The sequence below is a fragment of the Leuresthes tenuis genome, unplaced genomic scaffold (assembly GCF_036924035.1).
Source record: "Leuresthes tenuis unplaced genomic scaffold, fLeuTen1.0.hap1 SCAF_4, whole genome shotgun sequence".
Classification (NCBI taxonomy): Eukaryota; Metazoa; Chordata; class Actinopteri; order Atheriniformes; family Atherinopsidae; genus Leuresthes; species Leuresthes tenuis.
The window spans coordinates 29,228,917-29,241,264 of record NW_027325358.1 but is presented as its reverse complement, the minus strand read 5'-3'; positions in this window follow the sequence as shown (position 1 = coordinate 29,241,264).

Below are 12,348 nucleotides of genomic sequence, written 5' to 3'. Positions count from 1 at the left end.
ATGGGGGCTCTTTCCGGGGGCTTCCTCTGCAGTCTTCTGGGTGGATGCGTGGTTGCCCCTGCAGTGGGCTGCCTGGGTTCTGTGCTCTGTGGGGGCTGCTGGTGGCCTGGGTCTTGTGGCCCTCTCTGCCTGCTTCTGATTGCTTGGGGGGGGGGGCTGTGGATTGTGGCCCTGTACGCTTATACACTCATAACTAAGCACGGTTATCATGTAGGTCCTGTGCCATGGGTGTTGCATGTTCTCACACACACACACACACATTCATTAGTCCAGTATTATGGTCACTAAGCAGTTGATGTATTATCATGTCATCTCAGGTCATCTATATCCACAGCTGTGTTGTATGCGATTGCCGCTTCTTGTGCTTGTTTTTGTTTGTGTGTGTTTTTTCTCTGCTTGTCTGCTTTCAGGTGCTCCTGGTGGCGCTAAGGCTGGATTCCCCTCATAGGCCATGGATTGTTGTCTGTTTTGTTTTTTACAGGTGTAGCAGCTGGTTGTCTGGTTTTTGTTTCTATTTTTGTTGTTTCCTCTTCTTTCCTCTTCTTCTTTCCTTGTCCCCCGGTCCGGTTCAGTTCAGTTCATGTCATATATTGTAAACAGAAATAAATAAATGGGCATCAAGGGGAGCTTTACATTTATAAAACTTCCCTTGGCAAAACAAATCTGTTTGGCATCAAAGGTATTCAGACTACAATTCTTCTGACATAATGCTGAACAGGACAAGGGGAAAAAAAAGTAAAGAAGACAGTTCTGCCGAAAGCCAGGGATAGACCTGTTCTAAGTTCTATACTTTTTAAAAGGGGCGTGTTTATCAACTATGGAATTAGAAGATTTACAAAAATGGTCAAGTGCTAGATCTTCATCTGGGATTTTAACAGTGTCATATAACTATTCAACAGATCAGTTAAAAAAAAGCCTGCTCATGGAGATGTTTCAGGATCTGGATACCAAGCGTGGACCTAATGTTTTCATTTTTGCAATTCTGATACAGGCTATTGAGCAGTGATAACTAACACCAAGTTCAGATACTGCGGATTTTCTACCTTTGATATGTTAAGATTGAGCCAATCAGGGACAACCTTGAAGGATCTCTTTGGTTTTGTAGGATCAGTAATTACCTGAGAAAGGTTGATATTGGTACACACCTTTTTTAAATGATCAGAGGCAGAGTTCAACTTGTTTAAATTAAAATTGCCACACAGAGATTGGGTTTAGGCCACATGCACACAGAATGACATCAACAAATATAAGAAATATTAAACATTTACACATAGATTTTTGAATACATGTAGAGGAATGATACTTTGAAATGTGCTAATTGCGGAGTTATGATCAGTTGAGTAATGAAGGTTGAACTATTCTAGGAAAGAGGTTTTATTCCCAGCATCATGATGGACACTCCTGATATAGAAGGTTTCGCTAACGCATTGGAATTGTTTTACTATTTTCATATGCATGTGCAATGAAGAATTGCTTGCTGCTGATAAATGCAAAGAAGAACAGCTTACACATAGATGCTCACATATAGGCTGCTGAATGCAATGAAGACCTGCTTATCAAGTAAAGTTCAATGTCAATGTGTAATATTCAATTAGGATTTGCAAAACAGTGAAGTTAAACAATGAATGGGTCCATAGTCGGTATGAGAAGACTACAGGAATATTTACCTGGGTGTACGTTCAAACAGAGATGAGAAAATTGCGATAAATAATTGTTTGTTTGTTTGTTAGTATGTATATGAATGTTATGTGTATAAACTGTGTTGAGTTATAGTTACTCAGTAGTGTCTCAGTGAAACAACCGACGGGGGAAGCCTTGCGGTGACAACAAAAGCAGTGTTTTACTGATCAGTCAAGTTGCTCCAGTGTACTCCATACAAACTGGTTGGCTACTGAAGGGATAGAAAATGGGGAATACTTGTTTTAAAGCAGACAAGGAATTAGATGGGAAAAATACATGTTTTAACGGGACCCAGACAATATTAAATACTCAGACAGATGGGAGAAGAAGTGTAGTTTTGTAGGAAATCACAAAATTATTACATAGAATTAGTGAAATCAATTGAAGAATGCCTTTCTGAAGAGCTGTTTACCACAGATGAGCAGCTTTGCGACCAAGCACATTGTAGATCGCTTTACTGCCAAAATGATCTAATTTAATGGATTGGTTTAGACATGCATAACAGCATTTTAAGAACAAAGAGAGAAACAAAAAGGGACAACGCTTCATGGTGGAAGGGGATGTATAAATAACTGTGTATATGATGAAGGGGGTGGCAACACCCATTCCGAAATCCCGCCATTCCGACATCCCGCTATTCCGACATCCCACCATTCCGACATACCACCATTCCGACATACCACCAATCCGACATGCAAACGTCCCACCATTCCGACATCCCACCATTGCGACATCCCGCTATTCTGACGTTCAAATGTCCCACCATTCCGACAAGGCTTTCCGTATAAGGAAATGTGTGTTACTCAACAGGTGAGTCCCTTCTTTCTGTTCATGCAATTTATATGTTTAACACATGTTTATAGACAAGCGTTATTAAAAACACAAAGTCTCGGCAACTGGAGGAGGAGAAGCAGTCCGCGGTGGTTTTCAATCACACACTCCAATGCCACTTGTTTCAACTTCCGAAAATTTAATCCAGGAAAAAAAGGCTTACAAACATGGACCAAAACGGCTCCATAACACGCACAAGAATCCAAAAGAAACGAAAGTTAACTAAAAGAAAGCAAATAAACAGTATGAAGTGGTCAAAATTGGTTTTACGCATGCCTATGTGCGTCTGGCACATGCGTCTTCGGGCTCTCCCACGTTGGTTTGTGGATGAAAGCTATATGTTCAGCTGTAATGTCATGTAAAAACAATCTCTACATGACATTTACTCCCAGGTGTGACCAGTTAGGTCCTTAAGATATCAACAGGCTGTATAAAGCTACAACCGTTGCGGCTGTGTGTTTGTGCCAAATGCGCAAAGCCCATCCGCGCTTCCCAAAATTGGAGTGAGTACTCATAAATCACGTGAATAACATGAATAAACGTTTTTATTGCATTTTGTTGTGTTTTATACGTTCTATGCTGTCATTTCTCTCTTCTCCTATTGGCAAGGCAAGGCAGAGTGCTCGCAACTGTGTCCTGTGCAGTAGCCGTGATATCTGTAATTGCAATTATTACTTTTGCATATGATGACAGCGTGCAAAAGACGCATGGGCTCTGTGGAGAGCTCCGCTCCAGCTGGCTGCTGTGACAGCTCACTGACACTTTATTTCTGCTTAATCAGTTTCAGTCTCGCCAGAGTTACATTAATATCTGTATTTTTATATTTGAAATTCAGGGGATTTTGATAATAGATTATTAAAGTTTGTTTGCGAGGCTGTGGCCTCTGCATGTGCAAAGCTTGTGCGCCAAACTTTAGGGCATATTTGCACCGGCATATCATTAGTGCAAAATGTTTTGGGTAAAAAATAGGCTATTAAAAGGAACTGTCGGAATGGCGGTATGTTAAAAAAAACAAAAAACATACCGCCATTCCGACCATAGGAGGAAAAAAGTGTTGGAATGGTGGGACGTTTGATAAAAAATTAAGTGTCGCCATTGGCAGCATGTAACCATGATGAAGGAGAGACCATTTGAGCAGCACAGCCATTTCGCAGCACAGGGACAGCAGTCCAAGTTACAGGATCTCCCACGTGGTATCACCTGTCACATTGTGTCAAGGCATCAAAAGAAGAAAAAATCACCAAACTCAAGGACAAAAAGACAAAGACTCCGGTGAACGAAGAGAGAGTACTGACAAACCAGAAATACAAAAGGATTCTCGATATCAAGATCCAGAAGAAGAGGCTAACAATGCCACGAACACTTACAATGCTGGGAATGATGCCAGCAATGAACAGAGAAGAAGATTCAGTGTCATCAATCTGCATTACGTGCCTCTAATGAGGGGGTGAATATAGAATCCTCAACGATTACAACGTCTCTGGGAACTGTGACAACAACAAGGTTTAAACCATTTTGATATATATTGTAACCTATTGTCTAAGGAATAGTGCTGAAAATGAGGTAAATCTAATCCACCACTGTCCTTGGTCTTCTGTAGGGTTTTTAAACTAATACGTGGTGGTTTGTTTTTCCACAGAAATTTGGAGATGCATGAATCTAGTGACTTAAACCAAGTAGCAGATGGTTTTATGGGGATCATTGAGAACAAATAGTTAACTTTTGGTAGTATCATCATTTTAATGGATGTAACTCTCCCCATAAGTGATATAGGTAAGGACTTCCAACGAGAGATCGTCCTCTACTGTCTTTAATAATTGCACATAATTTAGCTTTGTTAGCTCTGAGAGCCTGGAGGAAATGTTTATGCCTAAATATCTAATATTTCCTGACTGTAAAGTGATCGCAGGTATATTATGGACCCTACAGTTAATGGGCAGAACTGTGGTCTTAGACCAGTTGATAGAGTAGTCAGAAAGTGCTGAGAATTTATTTATGAGTGTGATCGTGTGACTGAGAGACGTCTGTGAGTTCTGAAGGAAAAGTAATACATCATCAGCATAAAGACTTATTTTATGCTCAATATTTTGGGATTAATTACTCACAAACGGGTAAGAAAAGGTAGTATTGCCAGACCATACATGATCAAAACAGGGAGCGGAGGTGGTTCAGCTGCAAGGTGTGAATGTCTGACTATAGTTTGTAAAAACCGGGTAAGATAAGGTGCGAATGCCCGACAATGTATGATCAAAAGAGGGAGCGGAGGTTTTCGGCTGCAAGAAGGTCTGAATGTCCACCCAAAATTCCTGAAAAATGGGTAAAAAAAGGGTGCGAATGCCAAACCATACATCATCAAAAGCAGGAGTGGATGTGTTCAGCTACAAGAAGATTTGAATGTCCATCAATAATTGCTTTAAAACATGAAAGAAAATTTTCGAATATCAAACCGCACATGATCATAAGCGGGAGAGGAGTTGTTCAGCTGCAAGAAGGTGTGAATGTCCACCCATAATTACTGAAAAATGGGTAAGAAAAGGTGAAAATGCCCAACCATACATCATCAAAAGCAGGAGTGGATGTGTTCGGCTACAAGAAGGTTTGAATGTCCGAGCATAGTTTGTAAAAAGCGGGTAAGAAAAGGTTCGAATGCCCAAACATACACCATCAAAAGAGGGAGCGGAGGTGTTCCGCTGTAAGAAGGTGTGAATGTCCAACCATGGTTTGTAAAAAGCTTGTAAGAAAAGGTCCGAATGCCCGAATATATACCATCAAAAGCGGAAGCGGAGGTGTTCGGCTGCAAGAAGGTGTGAACGTCCGACCAAAGTTTGTAAAAAGCAGTTAAGAAAAGGTTCGAATATCCAACCAAACATAATCAAAAGCGGGAGCAGAGCTGTTCGACTGCAAGTAGGTGTGAATGTCCAGCCATAATTACTCACAAACGGGTAAGAAAAGGTAGTATTGCCAGAACATACATGATCAAAACAGGGAGCTGAGGTGGTTCAGCACCAAGGTGTGAATGTCTGACTATAGTTTGTAAAAAGCGGGTAAGATAAGGTGCGAATGCCCGACAATGTATAATCAAAAGAGGGAGCAGAGGTTTTCGGCTACAAGAAGGTTTGAATGTCCGACCATAGTTTGTAAAAAGCGGGTAAGAAAAGGTTCAAATGCCTGACAATACACCATCAAAAGCGGGAGCGGAGATGTTCCGCTGTAAGACGGTGTGAATGTCCGACCATATTTGGTAAAAAGCGGGTAAGAAAAGGTTAAAATACCCGACTGTACACAATCAATAGCGGGAGCGGAGTTGTTTGGCTACAAGAAGGTGTGAAAGTCCGACCACGGTTTGTAAAAAGCGGGTAAGAAAAGGTTCGAATGCCCGAATATATACCATCAAAAGTTGAAGTGGATGTGTTCGGCTGCAAGAAGGTGTGAACGTCCGACCAAAGTTTGTAAAAAGCAGTTAAGAAAAGGTTCGAATATCCAACCAAACATAATCAAAAGCGGGAGCAGAGCTGTTCGACTGCAAGTAGGTGTGAATGTCAGATCATAATTTGCAAAAAGCTGATGAGAAAGGGTGAGAATGCCCGGCTATACACCATCAAATGCGGGAGCGGAAGGGTTCGGCTGTGAGTAGGTGTGAATGTCCAACCATAATTGCTGAAAAATGTGTTAGAAGAGACTAGAATGCCGGACAAGACATCATCAAATGCGGGAGCGGAGTTGTTCGGCTGTGAGTAGGTGTGAATCTCCGAGCATAGTTTGTAAAAAGGGGGTAAGAATAGGTTGGAATGCCCGAACATACACTATCAAAACAGGGAGCTAAGGTGGCTCAGCTGCAAGGTGTGAATGTCTGACTATAGTTTGTAAATAAGGTGCGAATGCCCAACAATGTATAATCAAAAGAGGGAGCGGAGGTTTTCGGCTACAAGAAGGTTTGAATGTCCGACCATAGTTTGTAAAAAGCGGGTAAGAAAAGGTTCAAGCGCCTGACTATACACCATCAAAAGCGGGAGCAGAGGTGTTCCGCTGTAAGACGGTGTGAATGTCCGACCATATTTGGTAAAAAGCGGGTAAGAAAAGGTTAAAATACCCGACTGTACACAATCAATAGCGGGAGAGGAGGTGTTCGGCTGCAAGAAGGTGTGAATGTCCACCCATAATTACTGAAAAATGGGTAAGAAAAGGTGCGAATGCCCAACCATACATTATCAAAAGCAGGTGTGAATGTCAGATCATAATTTGCAAAAAGCTGATGAGAAAGGGTGAGAATGCCCGACTATACACCATCAAATGCGGGAGCGGAGTTATTCGGCTGTGAGTAAGTGTGAATCTCCGACCATAATTGCTGAAAAATGTGTTAGAAAAGGTAAGAATGCCGGTCCATACATCATCAAAAGCGGGAGAGGTGGTGTTCGGCTGCAAGTAGGTGTGAATGTCCAGCCATAATTACTAACAAATGGGTAGGAAAAGGTAGTATTGCCATACCATATATGATCAAAACAGGGAGCGGAGGTGGTTCAGCTGCAAGAAGGTGTGAATGTCCGACTAAAGTTCAAATATATGAACAAAAGCGGGAGGAGAGGTCTTCGGATGAGAGTGGTTGAGAATTTCCAACCATAATCTATAAAATGCGGTGAAAAAAAGGTGTGATAGAACACTAAAAGGTGGAGCGGAAGTGTTCGGCTGCAAGAAGGTGTGAATGTCCTACTATATTTGGTGAAAAGCAGGTGAAGCAAGGTCTGAATGCCCAACCTTACATCATCAAAAGCGAGATCAGAGGTGTTTGGCTGCATGAAGGCCATAGTTTGCCAAAAGCGGGTAAGCTGCGAATGACCGACTAAATATCAACAAAAGGTCTTCGGATGCAACTGGGTGTGAATATCCCACCATACAAGTATGGTGGAGAGGAAGCTGTGAAAAGCCGACCATAGTTGGCAAAAAGCGGGTGAAAAAAAGGTGCGAATGTCCAACCATACATGATCAAAACGGGGAGCGGAGGTGTTTGGCTGTGACAAGGTGTGAATGTCCACCCAAAACTAATGAAAAGTGGGCAACAAGTAGCTTTGAATGCCCAACCATACATCATCAAAAGCAGGAGTGGATGTGTTCGGCTACAAGAAGGTTTAAATGTCCGAGCATAGTTTTTAAAAAGCGGGTAAGAAAAGGTTCGAATGCCCAAACATACACCATCAAAAGAGGGAGCGGAGGTGTTCCGCTGTAAGAAGGTGTGAATGTCCGACCATAGTTGGTAAAAAACGGGTAAGAAAAGGTTAAAATACCCGACTGTCACAATCAATAGCGGGAGCGGATGTGTTTGGCTACAAGAATGTGTGACAGTCCGACCATGGTTTGTAAAAAACGGGTAAGAAAAGGTGCGAATGCCCGACAATGTATGATCAAAAGAGGGAGCGGAGGTTTTCGGCTACAAGAAGGTTTGAATGTCCGACCATAGTTTGTAAAAAGCGGGTAAAAAAAGGTTCAAATGCCTGACTATACACCATCAAAAGCGGGAGCGGAGGTGTTCCGCTGTAAGACGGTGTGAATGTCTGACCATAGTTGGTAAAAAGCGGGTAAGAAAAGGTAAAAATACCTGACTGTACACAATCAATAGCGGGAGCGGAGTTGTTCGGCTACAAGAAGGTGTGAAAGTTCAACCATGGTTTGTAAAAAGCTGGTAAGAAAAGGTTCGAATGCCCGACAATGTATGATCAAAAGAGGGAGCGGAGGTGTTCGGCTGCAAGAAGGTCTGAATGTCCAACCATAATTTGTAAAAACCGGGAAGGAAAGGCTCGAAAGCCCGACTATACACCATCAAAAGCGGGAGCAGAGTGGTTCAGCTGCAAGAAGGTCTGAGTGTCCATCAATAATTGCTTTAAAACATGAAAGAAAATTTTCGAATATCATCCGCACATGATCATAAGAAGGAGAGGAGGTGTTCAGCTGCAAGAAGGTGTGAATGTCCACCCATAATTCCTGAAAAATGGGTAAAAAAAGGTGCGAATGCCCAACCATACATTATCAAAAGCAGGTGTGAATGTCAGATCATAATTTGCAAAAAGCTGATGCGAAAGGGTGAGAATGCCCGACTATACACCATCAAATGCGGGAGCGGAGGTGTTCGGCTCTGAGTAGGTGTGAATGTCCGACCATAATTGCTGAAAAATGTGTTAGAAAAGGAAAGAATGCCGGACCATACATCATCAAAAGCGAGAGAGGTGGTGTTCGGCTGCAAAAAGGTGTAAATGTTCGACTAAAGTTTGTAAAAAGCGGGTAAGACATGGTGCGAATGCCTGACAAGGTATGATCAAAAGCAGGAGCGGAGGTGTTCAGCTGCAAGAAGGTCTAAATGTCCATCAATAATTGCTAGAAAACATGAAAGAAAATTTTCGAAAATCAAACCGCACATGATCATAAGTGGGAGAGGAGGTGTTCAGCTGCAAGAAGGTGTGAATGTCCACCCATTATTCCTGACAAATGGGTAAAAAAAAGGTGCGAATGCCCAACCATACATCATCAAAAGCAGGAGTGGATGTGTTCGGCTACAAGAAGGTGTGAACGTCCAACCAAAGTTTGTAAAAAGCAGTTAAGAAAAGGTTTGAATATCCAACCAAACATAATCAAAAGCGGGAGCATAGCTTTTCGACTGCAAGTAGGTGTGAATGTCAGATCATAATTTGCAAAAAGCTGATGAGAAAGGGTGAGAATGTCCGACTGCACACCATCAAATGCGGGAGCGGAGTTGTTCGGCTGTGAGGAGGTGTGAATCTCCGACCGTAATTTCTGAAAAATGTGTTAGAAAAGGTAAGAATGCCGGTCCATACATCATCAAAAGCGAGAGAGGTGGTGTTCGGCTGCAAGTAGGTGTGAATGTCCAGCCATAATTACTCAAAAACGGGTAAGAAAAGGTAGTATTGCCAGACCATACATAATCAAAACAGGGAGCGGAGGTGGTTCAGCTGCAAGAAGGTGTGAATGTCCGACTAAAGTTCAAATATATTAACAAAAGCGGGAGGAGAGGTCTTCGGATGAGAGTGGTTGAGAATTTCCAACCATAATCTATAAAATTCGGTGAAAAAAAGGTGTGATAGAAACACTAAAAGGTGGAGCGGAAGTGTTCGGCTGCAAGAAGGTTTTAATGTCCGACTATATTTGGTGAAAAGCAGGTGAAGCAAGGTCTGAATGCCCAACCTTACATCATCAAAAGCGAGATCAGAGGTGTTTGGCTGCATGAAGGCCATAGTTTGCAAAAAGCGGGTGAGAAAAGGTGCGAATGTCCAACCATACATGATCAAAACAGGGAGCGGAGGTGTTTGGCTGTGACAAGGTGTGAATGTCCACCCAAAATTAATGAAAAGCGGGTAAAAAGTAGGTTTGAATGCCCAAGCATACATCATCAAAAGAAGGAGTGGATGTGTTCGGCTACAAGAAGGTTTGAATGTCCGAGCATAGTTTGTAAAAAGCGGGTAAGAAAAGGTTCGAATGCCCAAACATACACCATCAAAAGAGGGAGCGGAGGTGTTCCGCTGTAAGGTGTGAATGTCCGACCATAGTTGGTAAAAAGTGGGTAAGAAAAGGTTAAAATACCCGACTGTACACAATCAATAGCGGGAGCGGATGTGTTTGGCTACAAGAATGTGTGAAAGTCCGACCATGGTTTGTAAAAAACGGGTAAGAAAAGGTGCGAATGCCCGACAATGTATGATCAAAAGAGGGAGCGGAGGTTTTTGGCTACAAGAAGGTTTGAATGTCCGACCATAGTTTGTAAAAAGCGGGTAAGAAAAGGTTAAAATACCCGACTGTACACAATCAATAGGGTGAGTGGAGTTGTTCGGCTACAAGAAGGTGTGAAAGTCCAACCATGGTTTGTAAAAAGCTGGTAAGAAAAGGTTCGAATGCCCGAATATATACCATCAAAAGCGGAAGCGGAAGTGTTCGGCTGCAAGAAGGTGTGAACGTCCGACCAAAGTTTGTAAAAAGCAGTTAAGAAAAGGTTCGAATATCCAACCAAACATAATCAAAAGCGGGAGCAGAGCTGTTCGACTGCAAGTAGGTGTGAATGTCCAGCCATAATTACTCACAAACGGGTAAGAAAAGGTAGTATTGCCAGACCATACATGATCAAAACAGGGAGCTGAGGTGGTTCAGCACCAAGGTGTGAATGTCTGACTATAGTTTGTAAAAAGCGGGTAAGATAAGGTGCGAATGCACGACAATGTATAATCAAAAGAGGGAGCAGAGGTTTTCGGCTACAAGAAGGTTTGAATGTCCGACCATAGTTTGTAAAAAGCGGGTAAGAAAAGGTTCAAATGCCTGACTATACACCATCAAAAGCGGGATCGGAGATGTTCCGCTGTAAGACGGTGTGAATGTCCGACCATAGTTGGTAAAAAGTGGGTAAGAAAAGGTTAAAATACCCGACTGTACACAATCAATAGCGGGAGCGGATGTGTTTGGCTACAAGAATGTGTGAAAGTCCGACCATGGTTTGTAAAAAACGGGTAAGAAAAGGTGCGAATGCCCAACAATGTATGATCAAAAGAGGGAGCGGAGGTTTTTGGCTACAAGAAGGTTTGAATGTCCGACCATAGTTGGTAAAAAGCGGGTAAGAAAAGGTTAAAATACCCGACTGTACACAATCAATAGGGGGAGCGGAGTTGTTCGGCTACAAGCAGGTGTGAAAGTCCAACCATGGTTTGTAAAAAGCTGGTAAGAAAAGGTTCGAATGCCCGAATATATACCATCAAAAGCGGAAGCGGAGGTGTTCGGCTGCAAGAAGGTGTGAACGTCCGACCAAAGTTTGTAAAAAGCAGTTAAGAAAAGGTTCGAATATCCAACCAAACATAATCAAAAGCGGGAGCAGAGCTATTCGACTGCAAGTAGGTGTGAATGTCCAGCCATAATTACTCACAAACGGGTAAGAAAAGGTAGTATTGCCAGACCATACATGATCAAAACAGGGAGCTGAGGTGGTTCAGCACCAAGGTGTGAATGTCTGACTATAGTTTGTAAAAAGCGGGTAAGATAAGGTGCGAATGCCCGACAATGTATAATCAAAAGAGGGAGCAGAGGTTTTCGGCTACAAGAAGGTTTGAATGTCCGACCATAGTTTGTAAAAAGTGGGTAAGAAAAGGTTACCATACATCATCAAAAGCAGGAGTGGATGTGTTCGGCTACAAGAAGATTTGAATGTCCATCAATAATTGCTTTAAAACATGAAAGAAAATTTTCGAATATCAAACCGCACATGATCATAAGCGGGAGAGGAGTTGTTCAGCTGCAAGAAGGTGTGAATGTCCACCCATAATTACTGAAAAATGGGTAAGAAAAGGTGAAAATGCCCAACCATACATCATCAAAAGCAGGAGTGGATGTGTTCGGCTACAAGAAAGTTTGAATGTCCGACCATAGTTTGTAAAAAGCCGGTAAGAAAAGGTTCGAATGCCCGAACATAGACCATCAAAAGAGGGAGCGGAGGTGTTCCGCTGTAAGAAGGTGTAAATGTCCGACCATAGTTGGTAAAAAACGGGTAAGAAAAGGTTAAAATACCCGACTGTACACAATCAATAGGGGGAGCGGAGTTGTTTGGCTACAAGAAGGTGTGAAAGTCCGACCACGGTTTGTAAAAAGCGGGTAAGAAGAGGTTCGAATGCCCGAATATATACCATCAAAAGTGGAAGTGGATGTGTTCGGCTGCAAGAAGGTGTGAACGTCCGACCAAAGTTTGTAAAAAGCAGTTAAGAAAAGGTTCGAATATCCAACCAAACATAATCAAAAGCGGGAGCAGAGCTGTTCGACTGCAAGTAGGTGTGAATATCAGATCATAATTTGCAAAAAGCT